Source organism: Orcinus orca, chromosome 18 (genome assembly GCF_937001465.1).
Source record: "Orcinus orca chromosome 18, mOrcOrc1.1, whole genome shotgun sequence".
NCBI classification, from domain to species: Eukaryota; Metazoa; Chordata; class Mammalia; order Artiodactyla; family Delphinidae; genus Orcinus; species Orcinus orca.
In genome coordinates, this window is record NC_064576.1 from 4271148 (window position 1) to 4296241 (window position 25094).

Genomic DNA, 25094 nt, shown 5'->3' on the forward strand with positions numbered 1-25094 from the left:
TTCATAAGAAAAGGAAGTTACCTGAGGTTTTAGGAGAAAGTAGAAAGAGAGTAAGTGAAGGAATTTCAAAAGGCAGCTTGAGAGGGTTGATTAAGTCATCCAAGTGTGGAGACATCTCAGGTAACGTATGAAAGTGTCATGTAAAACTTGGTCTAAAAGGCAGAAGAGTAAAGAGCTAGCCTTAGGTGTGCTGGCAGTCAGCGTTCTTTCTCCAACTGTGAATGGTTTGGCTGAGAGCGGATGTGAGCAGGGAAGGGCATTTCCAGGGAAGGGGGCAGAGGAGCCTCCTTCACCCTGCTTGTTATAAGCAGAAGAGCACATGGAAAAATATCAGTGTTTAAAAGCCACTAGATCTGGTTTTTGGAAACAGTATCATCATACGTGTGAATCAGAGATTATGAAGTATCTGATTTGTAATTGTATATTCCCTCAGTGAAGTATGGAAAGAAAAATTACTTAAAGATATGATACCATTCAATATGTAGCTCTGAAGGTGGTATTAGCGATGGACTTTCTGGTTCTGAGCAAATGCTGGAAGGTTGACGTAGCCAAAGAGGACATCATGAGCTCAGGTGTTTGAGTTAATTCTATAATGATGCAGGTGTTCATCCTCATTTAGGTCAATATGATAAGATGATGGAATATACAGCAGAAAAATGAAGGAAGGTCAGTGAGCTTTGTGTATGAAAAAGCATAGAGCAATGAAAGTATTACATCTGTCTGCAGTAACTCAGCCAGAATATTCTGAATATGAAATGAGATGTGTATAAACTTTATGGACCTAAAAAAGAAAGAAAGAGCAGAACTTGATGGCATATTGATTGCAGAGAATGTAAGATTAGGAAAAATCAAATAGTAATACTTTTTTAGTGAAAATAATTGGAACTGGAAAAATGTGAGTTTGTGGCTAAAAATATAAATTTAGGAGGAGATAGTTGGCTAGTGAGAGCTGAAGCTGTTGAGAGCCATTGGCTGTTTAGAAAGAATCCCTGAGAAACTGGATGCTGGCCGGAGTGCTTGCTGATCCCGGAGAATGAGAGGTAAGAGAAGGCAGAGGAGTCGGCAGTAGAAACGGGAGGGAATTTCAGAGCTTACGGCCTCCACGTTCTGTCTGTAGAGGAAACTCGTGCTTTGACCTTTGAGAAACAGGGAGCCTGCTCCTCCACCACAATATCCCACTCCTGTCTCAGCTGTGGCATGCAGTCTGCCTTTTTCGAAGGCCCAGCCATTGCTTCTGGTCTGTCTTCAGTCCCAGTTCCTTTTCTATGTTCAGACCTTTGACCTGTGAGCTCAGCAGTCGTGGGCCTCCTAAGCCTCCAGTCCGTGGGCTTCCTAAGCTGCAACGTTCCCCATCGTCCCTTTAACCAGCCCTCATGTGGTGTGCCTTTACCTTTCCACCCTCCTGATTTTCCTCCTCTGGGCACACTCTCATTAAGTTCCTTCCTAAACTGCGGTGCCCAGATTTAAACATGATGCTCCAAATACATTCCATGCATTAAGGAATAGAGGGAGGCATGTGTTTCCTTTGTTCTGAATCCCGCGTTTCTATTTGCGCAGCCCAAGTTCACAGGGAAGTTTTGGCATCCGAGTCTTTCTCTTCACTCCTGTTAAATATGCAGTCACCCTAAAGGCCCTGGGTATTTTTAACAAGTTTTAAAAAATTTATCCAGGTCGCCTTGGGATTTGGATCAATGTTTTAAAACTTAACACATGCAAATTAAGTCTATCCTACTAAATTTTATTTTTAATTCATCAGCAGATAAATCGTCAGATAATTTGAACAAGACAGAAAGTAAGCACAATGTCATGTCACAGTCATAGGAAGCACATTTCTAGGAATATGTTATAAAAATATGTTTATCACAATTTTTAAACATACATTACATAAACTCTACATACTATGTTAAGGGCTTGTTGAAGTTTATTTTCTCCGATTTCTTTAATCTCTCTTTTTTGCTTCCTTTCCTATAATTTGCATATAATTAAAGCTCTGTTTTTGAAAGGCATTGGTGGGTGCACTTCCTTTGCTTTGCATCCCTTCTCCATTGGGTGATAGAGCTTAAGAGGCAGAATGTGGCTGACCACTTACTACCTGCTTGTCTAGGGTGAATTTTAAAATTTCTCTTAACCTTAGTTGCGTTACCTGTAAAATGGGTAGCAGTAACAATATCATCCTCATCAGGATGCTTTGACGGTCATACGTGATACCTTATGTGAAGTGTTGGACAAATGGCCAGATTCAGAAAAGACATCTGTAAATATTAGCAATTTTTAGTGGGCCACCGCTGAATCTGGATTTTTCTCTATTTCAGCACTTACATCAAAGCATATTTCGAGCATATTTCAAGCATGTGTTTACATTTTTGTCTGTCCTAAAATCTGTCATGTCCTTAAGGGAACTGTTTTTTACTCAACTTTGTATCCATAAGATGGTTCCTGGCACACAGTAGGTACTCAGTAAGTGACTGTGAAATTAATGTAATAAATGGATTAATTGGTGAAATTATGAGGCAGTCTAAGAACTCTTGAGTCCCACTAGACTGTTGTTTAGTGGCAGTGCTCATCACAATGTAATGCTCGTATAATCCCAAGACCTGTTCTTTATGTGTTAACCACTGTATTACTGTTATCACTGAAAGCTCACAACGTGCCAGGGCTGTTTATGTGCACTTTCTCATTGAATCCTCCCTCGCCACAACCCTGTGAGATACGTTCAGTCATTTGCCTCTTTTTAAAGGTGAGGAAACTGAGGAACAGAGGAGATGAGACTGACCAAAGTCACTCAGCTGGTGAGGGATGGAGAAAGGATTAGAGACTAGCCTGTCTGGCTCCAGAGCCAAGATCACCCATTACTGCCCTCTGTTGCCTCCCACCTGCTGAATTGCTCAAGTTCCATCTTTCTAATGATAATAATGATTTAAAACACAAGACTTTGCCCCAGATTTAGGTCAGCTTGTACATTTGTTTTGTGCTTTCCAGAAGCCACAGCTGATGGGCCATGGCACTTTCTTCTTCCCTCTGGCTGCCGAGGCCAGCAAGTCTTACAGTTGACGTGAGAAAAACAGGGTCGGCTGTCACTTTAGGGCAACTCTTCTGTGTGAGTGTTACTGAGATATCACCGCTGAGCTGTTATAGGCTAGGTGTGTAACAGCCAACCTGCTATGACAGCCAAGCTGGGTCACTGCCTAGCTAACCTCAGAGACACTGTTCAGCCTTCCCCAAACTCAGTTCCCTTATCTTTGAAAAGGTGGATGCGATACTTTTCCATATTGTTGTAACGAGTAAGTGAAATAACATGTGAGCGCACCTAAAATATTGTGTACCTCAGCGTAGAACTTTGTGTTTCTCACCCAAATGAAGTTGATAATCCAGTGGAAGACATAGGAATTTACATCAATAACTATAGCATGATGGTCTCTGAGATATACTGTATTAGACATATGTAGGATATAGAGCTATTAGGGAGGAAAGGTCCCTCCTGATTCTGGAAAAAGGGAGGAGGAAGGTCCATAAAAATGGGATTTCTGGCTGATCCTTGAAGGAAATTTTCCGCTTCTTTGGAGCATGGCTAATTTAATAGCGATTTGCTCCCATGGACTCCATGAGGGCAAAGAGAAGGATTGTTTTCCCAACACTCCAGCCCCACTGTCTAGCAGCAAACCTTACATACAGTTTTAACAAATATCCGTTGGATCAATTAGGAAGCAACAGAGAATGTAATAACCACAGTGACATACTGTGTGTTAGGTCAGAAGTATTTTTAATTCCATTCCACTGATGAAAAATTTAGACCCAGAGATGTTGTGATTTGTCCAAAATAGTTCATCCAGGCAGGAAAAGAGAAAGGAATGTAGCATTTCCGACTGTAAAATCTGTGATTGTATTTTCTCAGGAGTTTTGTCTTCCTAATTTGTAAAGAAATGTCAGAATGAAATCAAGTGTTCAGATTGCTTTTGGAATCCACTGGTGATTGTATAAGCACCGCATTTTTCTAGCTGATTTAAAAGCTTGTTGGAACTGTTGAGAGCTCCCTAATAAAGTACTGCCACTAAGATTTGCAAACCGTTCAGAAAAATGCATGGCATCACATCCAGAATCGGAGCTCTATAACAACATGTATGCACATAAACATAAATACACACATTAAAATTGACTTAGAATTACGGCTACCATAATGAGCTGCCTTAAATATGTGGGAAATGTCAAGAGAAATGAAGTGACCGCTCTTCTTGCATTCATTAAGGGGTAAATATTCTAGCTCAGTATGTGTAGCATAGTAGGCCCTCAATTAATAGTTGATGAATAGAAGCGTAACAGGTATGCTGGAAGCATAACAGCATAATTAGGTAATTAATTTAATAATAAACTCTTTAAAACACTTGAAATTGATCTTTTAAGGGGAAAAAAAGCTGTCTTTAGCAGGACTGTAAATGTAAAATAACCTTTACAACCTAATCTTAAACTCATACAAAATAGTGATACTTACAGTTATTTTATTTAAATGATAAGGAAATAAAACAAAAAACAAGCATTGTAAATTAAATGTAAGAGAAATCTCTTGTAGGATAATTTTTTTTTTTTTTTTGCGGTACGCAGGCCTCTCACTGTTGTGGCCTCTCCTGCTGCGGAGCACAGGCTCCGGACGCGCAGGCTCAGCGGCCATGGCTCACGGGCCCAGCCGCTCCGCGGCATGTGGGATCTTCCCGGACCGGAGCACGAACCCGTGTCCCCTGCATTGGCAGGCAGACTCTCAACCACTGCGCCACCAGGGAAGCCCTCTTGTAGGATAATTTTTGTTTGGTTTGGTTTTAGAAAATTTACTGAGAAATGGAGGGGTATAATTAGAATAAGAACAAAAAACGTAATCCCCTGAGATTATTTTATAAAATTCATAGTTTGCTCACCCCATGGCAAAGTAATCACAAGATTGATCTACTAATAACTTCAAGGTATAGCCCTAGAGTAGCTTTAAACAAAGACATTAGTCTGTATTCAGCATTATTTTCAACCTGGCTTATTCTATGAGTATGATTTATAACCCTGAACTATGATTTATCATATATATCAAGAGAGATAGTTTCACATTTTCTAGTGCTATCTTTGTTTCAGCTCATGTTTCTTATAAGAAAATTGCAAATAATTCATCAAGGTGGAATATGACCAAGCTGGAATATGTCAAAATGTGACTAAAATATAGATTACAAGTCAAATGGCTTCTACAGACACATGGCCAATATACTGTTTACCTTAATTAAGAACCAGTACTTTCATTTTAACCTTTGATAAAAATGAGCTCTTTAAAAGTAAGAACTGTGAATTATTCATCCTAAATTACTTGTGCTTGCTTAGCAAAGTACATTCTAGATACTTACCTAATGCTCATTAGGTAACACAAATATAAGATTTAAGAAACCTGTTTTGAAATGTAATAGGTAGTAAAGGTCTATCCTGAAATGTTCTGTTCCATAAATTTAAACATTAATTTTTAACTGAGAACAATCACAAATCAATTGGAAGAGATTTTCCTATATGATTAAAAAATATCGAATTTTAAAAGGTGCATGCCATAGAACACTGCTTTCAGAGTTTAACGTGGTTTTATCACGTAAGAACCCAGGCTCTCAAAGGTTTTATTATAATAGGCTGATACGGAAGGTCATGGCTCAAGAAGAAATATAATTACTGTGTTTCCCATGATTATTTTACCACAGAATGTTTTTCATTGAATATATTTTAGGAAAGTTTGATGTAAATGATGCTGCAAATTTCAGGTTAGTTTATTTTTTGCTGATATATTTTCTACATTTTTTAATAAGAGATTTTTTTTCCACATAACATTTCATACAGCTCCTTAAAGGCCTCACTGAACTTATGTTTCAGGTTGAATTTATCTCAGAAAATGGAGACATACTGACAGTATTACTTGTGCCAGGACAGGATTTTTTTTTCCCCACATCATTTGTAAGCTCTCCAGAATATATAACTGTATGTGTGTGTATATATATTTATACATATATTTTAATTTTTATTTTTATGTATAATCGAATTCAATTTACTTGATAACCATTAAATGTTATATATTATGTTCATAATTAACTTTCTAAAATCTATATGTTCAATTTCAAAACATTTAAAAAATCAAAATCCAAGTACTTATTATATACTAATAAAACCTTCATATAAAATTCAATCTCAAACCAACCTAGAGATTTGAGATTTGGAAACTTCCAGAAAGTAAAAATAAAAGTTTTGTTAATTTTATATTTTTGTAGATTTTTTTTAACTTTAATCACTAACCTGCAAGACATCTAAACTGCAAGATAAAATGGTATGCATAATATTATAAGTACATGTACCATAAGTACATTTTCAAATGAAATTGTTCTATGCCCCTTTGAAAAAAACATGTCAAGTGATTTTATTTAAGGTGCTAGACCCAAATTTCCTAATTCCTCAGAAGGAAGAAGGCAAATAACTGCAAGGACTGCTAAAGGTCAAGGAAAATTTAGGCCAGAACCAAGAATGCAAGAAAAGAATTGCCAGAAACAAAGATGACATAGTGAAAAAGGAAGTCAGCAAGTTCTTTAAAAAGGGAAGAGCGGGGCTTCCCTGGTGGTGCAGTGGTTGAGATGCAGGGGACACGGGTTCGTGCCCCGGTCCGGGAGGATCCCACATGCCGCGGAGCGACTGGGCCCGTGAGCCATGGCCGCTGAGCCTGTGTGTCCGGAGCCTGTGCTCCGCAACAGGAGAGGCCACAACAGTGAGAGGCCTGCGTACCACAAAAAAAAAAAGGGAAGAGAAAAATGAAAGTTTAGGTCATTAAAGATTTAATTGACTAGTCAGAGTCAGCGAGAACAAAGCCATCAAATGAACTTCTACAGTGGCCCCATGGAGATTTCACCCTGGCCATTAACATATCTTCCTAGGCAACTCTCAGAACAGGCTGTTGGTAAACCCTGCACGTTTGAGAAACATAATTGGATAATGGCTTGGAAGCAATTAACAGGATCATTGGATAAGACAGTCTTTATTATTTACTTGTGAAACCAGAGTGTTGAAATTTGTTTCAGAAGTTAAAGCCCAGTTGTAGATACTTATGGAAAATATCTTTCTTTAAGAAGTAGAGCTTTTCTTGAGAGACCTTCAAGATGGCGGAAGAGTAAGACGTGGAGATCACCTTCCTCCCCACAAATACATGAGAAATACATCTACATGTGTAACAACTCCTACAGAACACTTACTGAATGCTGGCAGAAGACCTCAGACTTCCCAAAAGGCAAGAAACTCCCCACGTACCTGGGTAGGGCAAAAGAAGAAAACAGACAAAAGAATAGGGACAGTACCTGCACCAGTGGGAGGGAGCTGTGAAGGAGGAAAGGTTTCCACACACTAGGAAGCCCCTTCACTGGCGGAGATGGGGGGTGGGGGGGGGGAGCTTTGGAGCCACGGAGGAGAGCACAGCAGCAGGCGGGCAGAGGGAAAAGCAGAGAGATTCCCGCACAGAGGATAGGTGCCGACCAGCACTCACCAGCCCGAGAGGCTCGTCTGCTCACCTGCCGGGGCGGTCGGGGTTTGGGAGCTGAGGCTCGGGCTTCGGAGGTCAAATCCCAGGGAGAGGACTGGGGTTGGCTGCGTGGACACAGCCTGAAGGGGGTTAGTGCACCACGGCCAGCCGGGAGGGAGTCCGGGAAAAAGTCTGGAGCTGCCGAAGAGGCGAGACCATTCTTAAGGGGTGCGCAAGGAGAGAGGATTCAGAGCGTTGCCTAAATGAGCTCCAGAGATGGGCGCGAGCTGCGGCGATCAGCGCGGACCCCAGAGATGGGCATGAAACGCGAAGGCTGCTGCTGCCGCCACCAAGAAGCCTGTGTGCGAGCACAGGTCACTATCCACACCCCCCTTCCGGGGAGCCTGTGCAGCCCGCCACTGCCAGGGTCCCGTGATCCAGGGACAACTTCCCCGGGAGAACACGTGGCACGCCTCAGGCTGGTGCAAAGTCATGCCGGCCTCTGCCTCCGCAGGCTCGCCCCGCATTCTGTACCCCTCCCTCCCCCGGCCTGAGTGAGCCAGAGCCCCCGACTCAGCTGCTCCTTTAACCCTGTCCTGTCTGAGTGAAGCACAGACGCCCTTAGGCGACGTACATGCAGAGGTGGGGCTGGATCCAAAGCTGAACCCCAGGAGCTGTGCGAACAAAGAAGAGAAAGGGAAATCTCTCCCGGCAGCCTCAGGAGGAGCGAATTAAATCTCCACAGTCGGGAGTTTCCCTGGTGGTGCAGTGGTTGAGAGTCCGCCTGCCGATGCAGGGGACACGGGTTCGTGTCCCGGTCCGGAAGGATCCCATATGCCGCGGAGCGGCTGGGCCCGTGAGCCATGGCCGCTGAGACTGCGCGTCCTGAGCCTGTGCTCCGCAACGGGAGAGGCCACAACAGTGAGAGGCCCGTGTGCCGCAAAAAAAAAAAAAAAAAAACAAACAAAAAAAACTTCCCAAAATCTTGGAAATAGAATGCACAAAATACAAGAAACCTTTAAGAAGGACCTAGAAGAACTAAAGGGCAAACAAACAATGATGAACAACACAATAAATGAAATTAAAAATTCTCTAGAAGGAATCAATAGCAGAATAACTGAGGCAGAAGAATGGATAAGTGACCTGGAAGATAAAATAGTGGAAATAACTACTGCAGAGCAGAATAAAGATAAAAGAATGAAAAGAATTGAGGACAGTCTCAGAGACCTCTGGGACAACACTAAATGCACCAACATTCAAATTATAGGGGTCCCAGAAGAAGAAAAGAAAAAAAAAAAGGGACCGAGAAAATATTTGAGGAGATTATATTTGAAAACTTCCCTAATATGGGAAAGGAAATAGTCAATCAAGTCCAGGAAACACAGAGAGTCCTATATAGGGTAAATCCAAGGAGAAACATGCTAAGACACATATTAATCAAACTATCAAAAATTAAATGCAAAGAAAAAATATTAAAAGCAGCAAGGGAATACCAACAAATAGCATACAAGGGAATCCCCATAAGGTTAACAGCTGATCTTTCAGCAGAAACTCTGCAAGCCAGAAGGGAGTGGCAGGACTTATTTAAAGTGACGAAAGGGAAAACCTACAACCTACAACCAGGATTACTCTACCCAGCAAGGATCTCATTCAGATTTGACAGAGAAACTACAACCTTTACAGACAAGCAAAAGCTAAGAGAATTTAGCACCACCAATCCAGCTTTACCACAAATGCTAAAGGAACTTCTCTAGGCAGGAAACACAAGAGAAGGAAAAGACCTACAATAACAAACCCAGAACAACTAAGAAAATGGTAATAGGAACATACATATTGATAACTACCTTAAATATGTAAATGGATTAAACGCTCCAATCAAAAGACACAGACTGGCTGAATGGATACAAAAACAAGACCCGTACATATGCTGTCTAGAAGAGACCCACTTCAGACCTAGGGACGCATACAGACTGTAAGTGAGGGGATGGAAAAAGATATTCCATGCAAATGGAAATCAAAAGAAAGCTGGAGTAGCAATTCTCATATCAGACAAAATAGACTTTAAAATAAAGACTAGTACAAGAGACAAAGAAGGACACAACATAATGATCAAGGGATCAATCCAAGAAGAAGATACAACAATTGTAAATATTTATGCACCCAACATAGGAGCACCTTAATACATAAGGCCAATGCTAACAGCCGTAGAAGGGGAAATTGACAGTAACACAATCATAGTACAGGACTTTAACACCCCACTTTCACCAATGGACAGATCATCCAAAATGAAAATAAATATGGAAACAGAAACTTTAAATGATACATTAAACAAGATGGACTTAATTGATATTCATAGGACTTTCCATCCAAAAACAACAGAATACACTTTCTTCTCAAGTGCTCATGAAACATTCTCCAGGATAGATCATATCTTGGGTCACAAATCAAGCCTTGGTAAATTTAAGAAAATTGAAAATCGTATCAAATATCTTTTCCGACCACAATGCTGAGACTAGATACCAATTACAGGAAAAAATCTGTAAAAAATACAAACACATGGAGGCTAAACGATACACTGAAATTAGAACTCTCCATAACACCATACACAAAAATAAACTCAAAATGGGTTAAAGACCTAAATCTAAGGCCTGATACTATAAAACTCTTAGAGGAAAACATAGGCAGAACAGTTTATGACTTAAATCACAGCAAGATCCTTTTTGACCCACCTCCTAGAGAAATGGAAATAAGAACAAAAATAAACAAATGGGACCTAATGAAACCTAAAAGCTTTTGCACAGCAAAGGCAACCATAAACAAGATGAAAAGACAACCCTCAGAATGGGAGAAAATATTTGCAAATGAGCAACTGACAAAGGATTAATCTCCAAAATTTACAAGCAGCTCATGCAGCTCAATATGAAAAAAACAAACAACCCAATCCAAAAATGGGCAGAAGACCTAAATAGACACTTTTCCAAAGAAGATATACAGATTGCCAACAAACACATGAAAGGATGGTCAACATCACTAATCATTAGAGAAATGCAAATCAAACTACAATGAGGTATCACCTCATACCAATCAGAATGGCCATCATCAAGAAATCTACAAACAGTAAATGCTGGAGAGGGTCTGGGGAAAAGGGAACCTTCTTGCACTGTTGGTGGGAATGTAAATTGATACAGCCACTATGGAGAACAGTATTGAGGTTCCTTAAAAAACTACAAGTAGAAATACCATATGACCCAGCAATCCCACTACTGGGCATATACCCTGAGAAAACCATGATTCAAAAAGAGTCATGTACCACAATGTTCATTGTACTTCTGTTTACAATAGCCAGGACATGGAAGCAACCTAAGTGTCTGTCGACAGATGAATGGATAAAGAAGATGTGGCACATATATACAATGGAATATCACTCAGCCATAAAAAGAAATGAAATTGGGTTATTTGTAGTGCGGTGGATGGACCTAGAATCTCTCATACAGAGTGGAGTAAGTCAGGAAGACAAAAACAAATACCGTATGCTAACACATGTATATGGAATCTAAAAAGAAAGAAACAAACAAAGAAACCCAAAACGTTCCCATGAACCTAGGGGCAGGACAGGAATAAAGACAGATGCAGACATAGAGAATGAACTTGAGGACACAGGGAGGGGGAAGGGTGAGCTGGGACGAAGTGAGAGAGTGGCATGGACATATATACACTACCAAACGTAAAATAGATAGCTAGTGGGAAGCAGCTGCATAGCACAGGGAGATTAGCTTGGTGCTTTGTGACCACCTAGAGGGGTTGGATAGGGAGGGTGGGAGGGAGATGTGAGAGGGAGGGGATATGGGGATATATGTATATGTATAGCTGATTCACTTTGTTACACAGCAGAAACTAACACACCATTGTAAAGCAGTTATACTCCAATGAAGATGCTAGCAAAAAAAGTAGAGCTTTTCTTGAAAAAGAAACTAGAGTTACTATTTTATATATTTGTGGAGATTTATTATGCATAAATAGTATTGAATAACACTTTCACATTGAAAACTTAAGGCATAAAAACCTACATCACATATAAAGTAGATATATATCTATGGAGATTTACTGCGCATAAATGATATTGAATAATGCTTTCACATTGAAAACTTGAGGCATCAAAAGCCTACGTCAGAGAGAAAGTTGACCTGGACCCGTCATCAGTACTTACAGTGCAAGACAAAGTGGATTATGAGACATAACACAACTGCCTCTGAGTTGTAGGCAGCTCCCAACAGCAGAAATAATGACAAGAACGTTTTGGGGAACTCTGGCTATTATTGGAGATTATCAAAATAATAGAAAAGCTAAAGTAGATTTAGAAGTTTGAGATATTAGGAGAGTCTGCACTGATGCAGTTTTCCAAGTAGTGCCCATAGCCTGCTGCAGTTAGGCTCAGGGGCAGCACTTCATCTGTGTCCATACACAGCCAGTGATCTAATGGGGGACTGGCTGGTTTAATTAAGGTTAATGAACAGTTTTTATGGTTAAGCACTATTTATTTATAAATTCTGAAGAATTTTCTATATCTGCTAATGAGTTACTATTGTTTATCAATTTTACTGGTAGTATGAATTTTTAAAACTTACACTTCTACTTCCAAAAAAGATTTGATTTCATTTTCTTCTACTTGTGTATCAGGTGTTAAAGATGGAGGGAAATTTATTCAGAGAATTGTTCAAACTGTCCATCCTTGTTCTTAATAAATGTTTCTGGAGATCTCAATTAGTAGAAAAAGAATAATTCTCAATAATTTTGTTTACATCCAAATGTTTTTGAGACTACCATGTACTGAAAATTTGTTGTGACCCTTAGTGTTAGGATATTTCCATAGATTATCTCTAGTCCTGAGAAGGAGTCCCAGGTATAGGTAGGTATGTTTACTTCTGCTTTGTAGAAGAAAAGTCAAGAAACACAGTAGTAAAATAACTTGCCACAGGTGTGCAGTACTTAGCCTGTCCGAGCCATAGTTTTAGAAATAACCTTTCATTCATTTATTGAGTACTTACTACAGCCCATATACTGTTCAAAACGCTGTAGATGTAATGCTTAATTTTATTCTGAAAAGAATCTTATAGGGTATGTATCATTGATCCTCCTCTCAGTTGTAAAAACTGAGGCTCAAATAAGTGAAATAATCTGTTAAAGGCCACAGGACTCTTCACTGACAGCTGAGATATGCATTCAGGTTCATCTGCCCCCCACCCCCGCTCTAGTCCCCAGGAGTGTTTGCAGGAATGACAGCCCAGTGATGGTTCCTGGGAGTTTTGCTTTCTCAGTGTCTCTCTCCTTTATGCATGTCTCCTCACTCCTTAAACTTATTTCTTCTTACATAAAAACATAAAAATGAGAAAAACACTCTGTGAAGATCTAGCCCTGCCTCAGAGTATGTACTAAAGCAGGGTATGATATCATATGTAAACAGAAAAATTCTATCATGAACGGCATTACAGGGTTATATAAGCAACCACACATACACATGTAATGTATATAATACGATTTATATGAAATGACCTTTAGCAGCACCCATATAACTCTTACACTATTACATGAAAGTACATGATACAGTTAACATTCTCTCTAACTCTATGGTAGTAAAGCAATTCTAGGATACTTTTCAGAAGGAACACAGCTGTCCCCTAACTGATACACAGATATGGGACATCCTAGAATACTCTGATGTGGACCAGGAAACTAAATCTTGCAAAGCCTTTATAGAGCATTTTAGGACAATGGACTAGCATGTAATAACCAGTCATTGCTACTCTCCTCGGATGTACAGCAGGGAGAGGGAATCCTGGGCCCTTGACTTCATTTCATCTGGCCCTGGGGGTAACAGGAAGTGACAAGCCATTTGCGCATCCAGTCACAAAGCACAATGTGACCTTAGAAAAACTACCTTAAGAGGTCACGTGGTATGGATTTCTAGCTTGTTAATTTTTTCCTCTGCTTCTGCTTACACGTGTCATTTATTTCTTTGTATGTGAGAAAAACACACTGTGGGGTATTCCTCTGTCACTTTCTGCATGTGAATCTCTCTCTTTATCTATATTTCCTCCTCTTCTGTTGCATTTTTCCTCTTACTCTTTTGTCTCCCAACCCCCCCACCAGTTCTAATTCTTTCTGTTGTCAGTTACCGGCTTCTTTTATTGATAATATAAAATAAAATTATAAAAAAAGTCTGAGCTGCTTTTGGGCTCCTTCTGTAATATGAAATTCAAAATGAATTTGTTTTTACTTCTGTAGCTTTTAGATGATTCTTTTTATGGATCAGACGCTGTTCAAACAAAGAGTAGGGCCTGAGTCCACATTCTCTTTCCATGAACTGTTTTGAATCCAGTACATGAAATAAATATATGATAATTTGCAGTTTAGAAGTTTTGTTGCATTCAATTGATTTTAGTGAAATTTGTCTTCTATTTTAAATTGAATCAGCACTCTTTGATTGTTGCTTTAATACAAAGGTGCCAATATGCTCACAACATATGAGAGGAAATTTTTCTCATATATTACACATACAGATACAAATTCTGTCATAGGTTGGCAACAGTTCTCTAAAATACCCTGTTTGACACTTTACTCATCAGCTTAAATCTGTATTGAGTATATATGTCATTAACCCAGACAGTATTTGGGACAACAGATTCACTACAGATTTCAATATGTATTTCTCCTATTATTATTAATGCTAATAAGCCTGCATTTTGATCTGTTGTGTAGTATAATTTCACTTGAAAGAAAATTTTTAGTGACCTAGTCATACATTTTCTTTGATTTTCGCTTGATTTAAAAAGGAAATGTTTTGGTGAGCACATCGTTATCTACAACCTACTCCTTTGCAAAGCAGAATTTCTAACACATCTGCTAAGCTGCTGTTTGCTTTAGCTTGCTGTCTAATATGAAAGATGTCTGTTTTGTTTACTTGATGTCTAGGGATGATACAGATTCATCTTACTAACACCACCCTTGGTGAGACTTACTGAGGTTCTCAGGTAGCCGTTAGCCACAGTGCTCTTGTGCTAGAAAGGGAATGGCACTGAAAATAGGCTTATTGCAGCTGCACCTGTATCTGTAATTACACCCACCTCCCAACTCAACACGAAGAATAATCACAGAGTGTAAAGATGGATGATCTTTCTCTTCTTTATGGTTTTTGTAAATTTTTACAATGAGCAAAGAAAAAACTCAGCTAAAATATATTTATTTTTATAAAAGAGAGTAATGTGACCTACATAAAGAGGAATTTAAAACAGCTAGTTTATTAGACCCTAAAGGAATGTGATTTGTCATAGACATAATATGTTCCTCAAATATTTATAAAGGTTAATAATAGCTACTCTCCAAATATTTCATTCCTTTTAAAACCACCCAAATCTAGGTAATATTTATTAATTTAAATATTTTTTAATTTAGTAGGCTTAAATAAACTAAGGATGTTTCAGGAGCAATCAGTGAGAATAGGTTTTATAAATGAGGCAAGCAAGCTATCTCTTTTCATTTATTGTGAATATAAAACATGAATGGGCAGGAATTCTATTTACTAAATGGTATTATGAGAGACCAGTTAATTTCTTTTAAAAGTCTGTCCTCATTTTTAAAACCGATCCTTATTTTAAAATCTATTCTTAAATAGTGTTAACTGTATGTTAATACTATATACATTTATTATATACATACACATAGTTGGAACTAAATAGATAAATATTCTGTAAGTGGGTGTGCAAGTTTATGTGCTCAGCTCTAACAGCTAATCAAAATAAGATGACACTTTCATATGCTGTCACTTATGTAACCAAACTATACTGTCCCATCCACATTAACCTGATACTGAGCCTTGGAATTTTGTCGTTAGATAAATATTTTAGGGAGAAATTTAGAAACCCCACTGGACTGGATTCATTCAGGACAGATTCTGATGATACCAGCTCTTTGGAAATGGATATTTATGGTTTGTTGAACATTGTGGTGTAATGAAAATATGTAAATTGCAATTAACACAACAAAGTTGAAAAATGAGAAAGCTGTGAGATTTCAGTATCTTCTTTGCTAAGCTGCTTGTGCATGTGGTGGTGGGGATTTCTGTAGTATTCTAATCCTAGCAACGTATTTTCTTTCCATTCAGTGATAACTCTCATTCAGAGAAGTGGCAAATACACCTACTAGGTAGCTCTTTCAGTGGCTGAGGAGCAGCTCTTGTTTAACACATTGTGAAGGATGCAGTAATTTGCACTGACTTGAAAAGCAGGGACAGATATCCTCTGTGCATAAGCTACTCCCAAGTTGTAAGATAAATCACTTTATAATCTGTCTTGGTTCTTTCAGTCCAGTGGCTGGAAAATTACTAATCAAATGTAGTTCTCTAAAGGGCTTGACTCTTGAGATCACATAGTTGACCTCGGCACAGAGAATATTTTGCGGGAGAAATTGTAAACTCTGTTAAAGTATGTCCCAATACATCACTGGGTATTTTGCACTGTTTCCACTAACTTTATTGATCTTGGTCATCTGATGAATATTTCTGTGATAGAAGAGACTTCTAGCTATTATGCTTTACATGTTTGACAACACAGAACGGCCATTTTGGCATAATCACATGAATTTTTAGGTGCTGTTTTTAAGTCAAATGTACTTGGTTTTCTGTTTCTTGATTTTTTTTTTAACATTACTGTCACCTAGATGAGACAAAGTCTCTTTATTAGGATATTTTACCAGATATTGATGTCAAGGTATCTCAGTCTCTCTCTCTGTGATAGATAGATACGGATATGGATACGGATAGAGATAATGGATACAGATCTAGATATAGACATCAATATAGGGATATACAGATACAGACATATTTACAGATTTTATGTATATAATAAAGCTTTGCCTTGGTGGTGTAGTGTATTGCAGTCTGTTTCCTTTCCTATCATGCCCAGGTTTCATAATATTTCTACCTCAGCTGAAAGAAGTGAGAAAGAAAACAAAATGGTCACCACAGTGGGGAAAGTTCCTTGATGTTATGGTGACTCAAAGTATGTTGCTTGGCAGGCTCTCCCAGAGCTCAGGGGACAGAAAGATTTGAAGACCAAACTAAGAAGATTGAATTACTGGGACTATGATGTTTATTTAAGTGTACAGTGCAAAGCATTAGGAAGAAAATATTAGGACAGGGTGCCAGTGGGGTGGGGCAGCTTTTGATCAAGTAAGGTAGACCTCTTGGCCTGTGGTGGGAAAACTCACCCAAATGGCTGGACACCTGGTAGTCCTGTCTTTATATAACTTTTTATAGTATTGCTTTATTAATTCAGTGACATGAAATAGTAAATATTTGACTAGGAGAATGTATATATTATATTTTTGCATATATCACTATAACCTCAAAGTCAGTGACAGAAATAATTAGCTATTTCTAAACTTTCCAGTAGTATCAATTTGCTGCTTTTTCATTAATGTTTGTTTAGAACAGGTAGAAACAGACCTCAGAGCTTAGCAAGAAATATTTTTGAAGAAAACTTGAAATGGAAACCCTATCTACTATTTTTCTCCCCAGTGAACTGGAAAGGCCTGCCTTTTTTTTTTGTTTTTAATTTCAGTATGGAAAACTTCAGTATAGATCCCAGATGTTCTAAAAGTACATCATCTGAGAACCAGTGATTTAGTCTGAAGAAAATAATAACAGGGCAACTAAGTAGCTATTGTAAGACCGTAAGTGGACATTATATGGAGGATGGCATCTAGTGATACTTAATTTTCCAGAGTCACTATTTTCAGCCATTGAAATCCCATTGGTGACTAATTCTTGGGGGAAGAGGAGGGGGTTTAAGAACACTTTAAATGGATACCTCTTATTTGTGTGGATATTGATTTTCTCATTTTCTCGTTTCTGTTGTAGTATGTTTAGAAGATTTTACGAAATATATGAAATATATGGTTTCAAATGATTTGTTGGATGCCAGAATAAATGATGAATTCATTTTTCTCTCTTTAAGCTAAAATTTGAGACCTATTAGAAGAAGAAAAAATTATCAGAACAGATGTGTTCATTGTTATTCTTTTCAGCATCTACAAAGGCTGATATCCAGAGGCTGGAAAATCTGTAATTCTTTTCCTTGTTTCAGTTCCCTCTCTGAAAACCTCATAATAGTTTCTCAGTACCCCTCAGATACAATCAAAACTCCTTAAGAAAATTTATGACTTTCTTTTTTTAATGATTTTAAAATTGTGTTTAAAAAACCTATAACATAAAATTTACCTTCTTAGTCATTTGTAGGTGTACAGTTCTATAGCATCAAGTATATTTACATTGCTCTGCAACAGCTCTCCAGAACGTTTACAAATGTTCCTTGCAAAACTGAAACTCTGTACGCATTAGACAACAACTCCTCATTTCCCCCTCCTCTCCAACCTCTGACCACCACTGTTCTATAAGACTTTCTTCATCCAGCTCCTGCCTATGCTCTCTGATTTTTCTCTAACCCATCTCAAAACCTGCTCTCCAGGCACACACCGTCTTTCCATTACCCATTCAAACTCTCATTTCGGGACTTTGGTCTATGTTCTTTCCATTGGTTAGGACACTCTTCCCCCACCTCTAGTATTGTTAACTTATGACTCAACTTTCACATATAGACTTACATGGCTCTCCTAGAGTGGAAGATGTACACCTAACTATGTGTTCTTATGTGCACCTTATATTTCCAACTGCCACAAAAATGGCTTTAAATTTTTTCTAACAGAATATGAGTCTTTGAAACTAAAAATGTGCTACACAAATAAGAACATCCATTCCTTCCCATCATTTTATTCCTGGCACCATAGCACACACTAAATAAATACTTGTTGATTGAATGAATGGGTCAGTGCTCAAAATGCCTAAATTTGAATTTTATTTTGTCACCTACTGGTTGTATGCCCTTGAATACATAAAGATAATTATGATGACAGTAATAATGATTACAACAATAGTGATAGTAGTAGCAAGATGCTATCCCTGACATTTCAGAGCACTTATTATATGCTAGGTATTTTTTAGCCCTTACTTATATTAACTCATTTAATCTTCATAATAACTCTATGCAGTAGATATTATGATTATGCCCATTGTCAGATGAGGACAGAGAATGGGGATATTAAGTGATTTGTCCAAGGCCACACAGTTCAAAAGAACAGAACTGTTCGTAGAATCAGACATTTTGAATCTGAAGTCATGTTTAGAAATATTGCTTGAAGTGTTGGGGCCCCACTTCCTTATATAATAACGATTATTGTAACCATTTCAAATATGGATGATGAGCATTAAATCTATGAAAGTTGCTTAGTACAATGCCTGGTATGTAGTGAAAATTCAATAAATGACAGCAACTACTGTCATAATAAATGTTAAGTGCCTTGCTCAGTGCTTCTAATGATGGAGGCTTTCAATAAATGTTAGCTCCTGTCTTCTCTTTCTTCCCCCTTAATTAGAGCAAGTCAGAGGCAACTACTAGTGCAATAGAATGAGGTCAAGAGCATGTTGCAGTGGCCGCCAAGAAAATGAAATATAATTGGTACAAGCTGTAGAAGAATGGTGCAGATTCAAGAAGAAAACGGCTTCCTGTAACTGAGTGCTAGGACTTTCCTGGGATTGTGGCAGAAATGTCTGGCATTTAGATAATGCTTATAACTTTGAAAGCTTGTTCACATTTTTCATATCCTTTTTATTTCATAGTTGACTTTGAGAGAAAGGTTAGACTATCACAATTCCCATTGTACAAAGTGATTTGCTGAAGATAAGAATAGTTAGGGTACAAAGAGGAACTAGAAATTGTATTTCTAGAATGCTTGTCCTGTAAAAATATAATTCTTCATCACAACAGGACTTTTTGAAAGTGGAAGGAGAACCTTAGCAATTAAGTTAGTACAACAGACATAAACTGGGACTGCCCAGGGCCCGCCAGGAGGTATGTTGCCCTTACTTCTACTCATATTCTTCCTTGTACATCTTTTCTTTTCTCTTGCCCCACAAGCAAGCATCACATTGATTTAAAATATTCCTCATCCTTGATCCCCAGAGAAGGAGTTATTTCTCCTCCTCAGGGCTTCCATAGTTGCATTTATTATGCACATGTATATGTGTGTAAATCAAATGTATCTAATAGAAAAAACGAGAAATTTACCTTGACGCAGTGACTGTATATACATGTATGCGTGAGTGTGTGTGTGTGTGTGTATATACGCACACATATACGTATGTCAGATATGTCACGTATATTTGACAAAGACTGAAAGGCTGGTATACTTGATACGGTTTCTTTCTGCGACTGAACTATCCTTTGCTCTATTGAACCTCCTTTTATCAGCTGTATTAAATCATATGTCAGTTTCCTAGTGCTCATAATAAAGTACCACAAACTGGGTGGCTTAAAACAACAGAAGTGTATTGTCTCACTGTTCTGAAGGCTTGAAGTCCAAAACCAAGCTGTTTGCAGGGTTGACTGTTTCTGAAGGCTCTGAGGGAGAATCTGTTCAATCTCCCTCCTAGCTTCTGGTAGCCCCACATGCCCCTTGACCTACAGATGCATCACTCCAGTCCTCTACCTCACAAGTCTTCACATGGCATTTTCCCTGAGGGTCTGTGTCTTTATATGCCCATCTTCTGTGGTCATATTGGATTAGGGACCCATCCTGCTCTTGACATTACACTTACAATGATCCTATTTCCAAATAAGGTCACACTCTGAAGCACTAGGTGTTAGAAATTCAACATATTTGGGGGGGAAGAGAGCACAATTCAACCTATAATAAGTAGTAAGAGCCAAATGCAATCATCCTGTAGGAGGATTTGCCATTGTTGCACAGTCTGTGTAAATCTGTTTTTTGTTAATCTGTGTTTTAGTAAAGAAAGAAAATATAAGAATTAATTGGGTCTACTGAAGATATAACCTCATATGACCTTCCCTTTTCATTGAATGAAAGATGGTGATGGGGTTAAATTTTATAGACAGGAATTATAAGCAGAGTTACTACAGAATGAATATTTTGTTATTTTCTCCACTTGCTGTGTTTAAAAGATATGCAAATTATTTCCCTCTTTAAATTTACAAACTTTACTACCATTTTATTGATAATGTTATATTGATTGTATTCATTTTATATTTGTTTTAGTCATGCACAGTTGTTTATTGGAATGGGAAATAATTTGGCCTGTTAGTGGAATTATAGATTATTAGATACTTCACACTCCAGAAAATGTGACAAAGAAGTTATTATTGTAACTTGCTCTGGTTTCACGTAAACGAAACAGCATAGTGGTGTCTGCATGGACTTCTCATTCCCAGCAGAGCTTACCTGGAGGAAAGAACCAATAGGATTGAGAACAGCATCCTGGGCAGAATGACAGATCCTCTGGGAAGACATCAACAGTTCCAAGCAATTAAGTCCCCAAGAGACAGGCAAAGTAAATACCATTTGAAGATAGCTAATTGAGGCTCCACATAGAGAGGATGAAAGAGGTACTGAGCAGGTAGGGCAGAGAAAACGCAGGTAGAGTGTTGGCTAATGGCTTCTATGCGAGTTGAAGTGCCGGGATTAGCTCCTTGTCTGGCAGGCACCAACTAAACCAGCTAGTCCCCTGGGACGATTTGGAAAATGGATCTGGACTCATGAGAGCCAGCTTCACGTGCAAGAATGAGAGACAGGCATGGACCCATTCCCTCTAACAATTTCTACCAAGGTAAAGGGGTATTCTTCAAAGATAGCTGCAGGTAGCTTTCCCAACCTTGCTGTTTGCCATCTCTTTTTAAGCAATTGACTCCTCAACCCAAGAGGACAGTCTCAAAAACCCCACAAGCACCTTTCATATCCCTGCTGTGAGACCCCCAGGGTTCCCCACTAGGAAACTGACATCATTTGTAAAGGTCATCCTCGGCCTCTCTCAGACTAGGTAATCTAGTGTGGCTTCCTAGAGTCTTGCAACCTGGAGGTAGGGTTTTGGGTTTTGTTGTTCTTTATTGAGACACTGAATAAAATGATTCCATACTTAACCTTTTTTTCCATTATGCATAAGACATTATTTTAAACATGCATTGTTAGGAAAGCCAAAAGTATGGCAAGTATAACATGCTTTTTATTGACTCAGCAAATGAGTCATGTAATAAAATAATGAATGTGCTTTTATATAGAACTTAAAACGGAATGATTTGATAGCTTTGATCATTTGAGATTGATGAATAGGATGATGTCAATACAGCAATGGAAAAAAATCGTTTTGGAAATTATCAGTTTTGTCAGCGTAAAATCCACACATATTAATAGTGAAGTAGGGAGGAATAACATAGATAAGCAGGTATGGTTGAAATCAAAATCCAATCAGAATTCTTTTGATCTTTTTAACCCATTTCTCATTGGTTATTTTGCTTATATTGCCTAAATAACACAAGAGAGTAACTGCATTTTGGTGTTACTTCCTCTTTTCATTTTTGCAGGGTGGTGTTGGGGAGTTGCCACTGTCAGTTGGATATATGAATGAAATAGCCAAATACAGAGATAATTGATTTATCTCTCTGATCAGTCCCTGTACAGTTGGTAGTGGAAAATGATTTAATACCATTCATAATGTTCAAAAAAGAGATTATGCACGAGCTATTATCATTAAGGGTGACATATCACAAAACTCAAGATGATTTTACAGAATTTTTCAAACTGTTTAAATCCTTTAAGCATCCAGTTTGGAAAAAAAACATAAACCTTCAAAGCAGTCAAGTGATTGACTTGACAGATGCTTTATTTTACTGATCAGCCAATAAAACTAAGAAGTCATCTTAGAGTCTTAGAACAGGTCTGTTCTTCAGTGACAAAATCAATAATTTAATCAATTACATAAGGGGAAATATGTGTGTATATGTGTATGTGTGTGCATGTGTATGTGTGTGCGTGTGTACATGTAAACATATATTCACCTAAGTTTTTCAAAATGAAAGAGATACTTTGGGAGTAATGATACGTTCAACTCTTTATATCTATAATGATTCTTTACTATCTATGAGACAAAATTCAAAGGTTTTTATAGTTAGGGGCTGCATTTTTACAGATCTCTAGCTTCTTACTGTTCAAATAGACTTTCAATAGTATCTGTCGAGTGAACAAAATCAAGGCCAAAGCTGTTAACTGGAGTGTGAAGCTGTGCGTGATGTTCCTCTTCATCTCCCCAAATAAAGCCTCCGTTAAGGTCATGTTCGTCCTCGCCACGAATCTCCCACCCTTCCTCCCGCTGCAGTAACATGCGTGGAAGGCCTTCCTTCCTTCGGGCTGCTACAGTGGTGATCTCACCTGACCAGCTGGATCGTGCAGGCTTCATACCTTCCTGTGTTCTCTCTCATGGCTCTGCACCGGCAGGTACTGCCTCCTGGCCTTGCTCCTTGTGTAAAGGTGTGGACCGTGTCTCCAGTCTCCTCGCACCTTGAATAGGGCAAGGCCTTTGTGCTAATATGAGTCTTTAGTCTGGAATCACATCTGTGTATAATTGTTTTTTCTTTTACAAAGTACCATTGAATGAATATCTATAATGAGGGACAACTGGAAGTTAAGGCACATGTCAATTTGTAGCTTTTAATATGAACTTATTAAATGAAACTTATGACAGTAGTGCATCAAAGAATTCATGAGACTAATTGTGAAGGTTTGTGTGACAAGTGAATCTAATGTCATTACAACAAAATCAGATCCTTAAACCTTCGTATTTGACCAAACAATTAATTTCACAAAGCACTGAGTCTCCTGTCCTTGTTTATTGTGTGAAAGAGAAAGTGCGGATCTTCTTTTTGAGGTTAATTGTTGTCTTCACGGCTCACACACCCTCTTTCCTTGCACCCTTTCAAGATTGCCTTTGACCCATGACATACTTGTGAAAATTGATATTCATGGTTTATGGGCCACAAGGAATGATTTTAACGGTAACTAATCCCTGGACGTGTTCAATACAGTTAAGCGTGAATGTTGAATAAGGGCTAAACATTTTTAAATGACAACTGTGAGGATACAGAAGCTGTGTCAGGCCTGCCTAGGCTATTTTATTTTCTGTTAAATGTGGAGCCTGCATCATGACTTTATGTATTTATGGTTTATGTGTGTCTGTATTAGTGCTTTATATGCACTGACATTAAACTCATTTCATATTTCCTTATGATTGATTCTAATACTCTACATATGTGCTCCTCAAAGTACAGTCCGTGGACCAGCAACATTGGCATCACCCAGGGGAAGCTGTTAAAAATGCAGAATTCAGGTGCTGCCCTCAACTACTTCGTCAAAAATATTGAGTTTTAACGAGAACCCCCAGCCTAATGTTTTCTATGCATATTGAAGTTTGAGGGCTGTTCTACATCTCTATGAAATGTACTCTTTGTAGAGATGTGAATTAGTATTTGGTTTTGAAACATTGCCAGTTGCTTTGGGGAAGTTAGAGCGCCTAGAAAAAGTCATTTAATACTTTTCATAACAAAGTCTTCTAACTTCCACCTGGTGGATGGAGATTTTACTCCGGAGTCACACAGATGGAATATTACAAAGAAACATTAAACATAACGTCTTTAGTAACCTAAAAGGCAAGATTTCATTAGATACTCTATGTGTAGCAGGCCTAAATATTGCTGAAAGTAGGTTCTTTCTCATTAGTGACCCTTTTGTCCTTAGTTGTCACATTTGTAGTCCTAGAAATCTACAGAACTGTAGTAGAATTGTATATAAATAAAAATTTTGGCCAGGTGAATTTGCTGGATCTGATTTCCATTGCTACTTAAGTAAAAGGGCTTCCAGTGGCACTGCTAAAGATTTTTTGTTCTGAGAGAAATTCTACCGGCTGAAACTTTGGGTCAGTTCTCAGTCTGCGGCAGACTGTAACTTTTCCCTGCGAGTGTACATATGTGCAAACACATGAGCACTCAAACATGCTTAGAATCAATTCTGAGCAGCTCTAATAGTTTTGTCTATCAACCTAAGTTCATTATAGGAGCCGTGGCAGTTAGAGGGATAAATAGAGAACAATTCTTGCCTTCTGGGCATTTGTAATATAGTGTGCAAGATAAACTGAACAGAAATCATCCCCATATGAAATGTAACAGAAGAGCCCCTGATTACTTTGGGTAGAGTAATCAAAAAGACTTTTCTTTTTGGATAAACTGGTATTTAATTGATCCTTGAAAGATACACGACACTCCAACAGGTAGAAAAAAACAAGAACATTTTAATTGGAAGCAACAGTGTGAACAAAGACAAGAAAACCAAAAATGGTGAGGACTGGAGAGGAAATAGTTCCACTGAGGAAAATGGTGGAGAGAAGACGATTTGAAGCTATAGCTTCTGTAAGTGTCAGAGGCTAAACTAGAAACTCTGCATTTTATTTAGAAAGTGAAAGTGAAAGGTAAGACTGTGTGTGGAAAGTCATGGGATCTAAACAGAGCCCTTGGCAGAGGGATCTGGCAACGCGCACACAAAATGTGGTTTTTTTTGTTTGGTTTTTTTTTTTTTTTTTTTTTTTTTTTTGCGGTACGCGGGCCTCTCACTGTTGTGGCCTCTCCCGTTGCGGAGCACAGGC

General features: G+C 38.4%; 1 protein-coding gene and 1 long non-coding RNA gene across 3 annotated transcripts in view; both read left to right on the top strand.

Moving 5' to 3' along the window:
* NALF1 (NALCN channel auxiliary factor 1) overlaps window positions 1-25094 on the top strand; it is a 573794-nt gene that overhangs the window by 75854 nt on the left and 472846 nt on the right. The gene's annotated exons all lie outside the window — the stretch shown is intronic.
* LOC125961997 (uncharacterized) lies at window positions 4572-8822 on the top strand. Its single transcript, XR_007473250.1, has 2 exons — window positions 4572-5985; window positions 7119-8822. It is a non-coding gene; the product is annotated as an uncharacterized LOC125961997 (long non-coding RNA).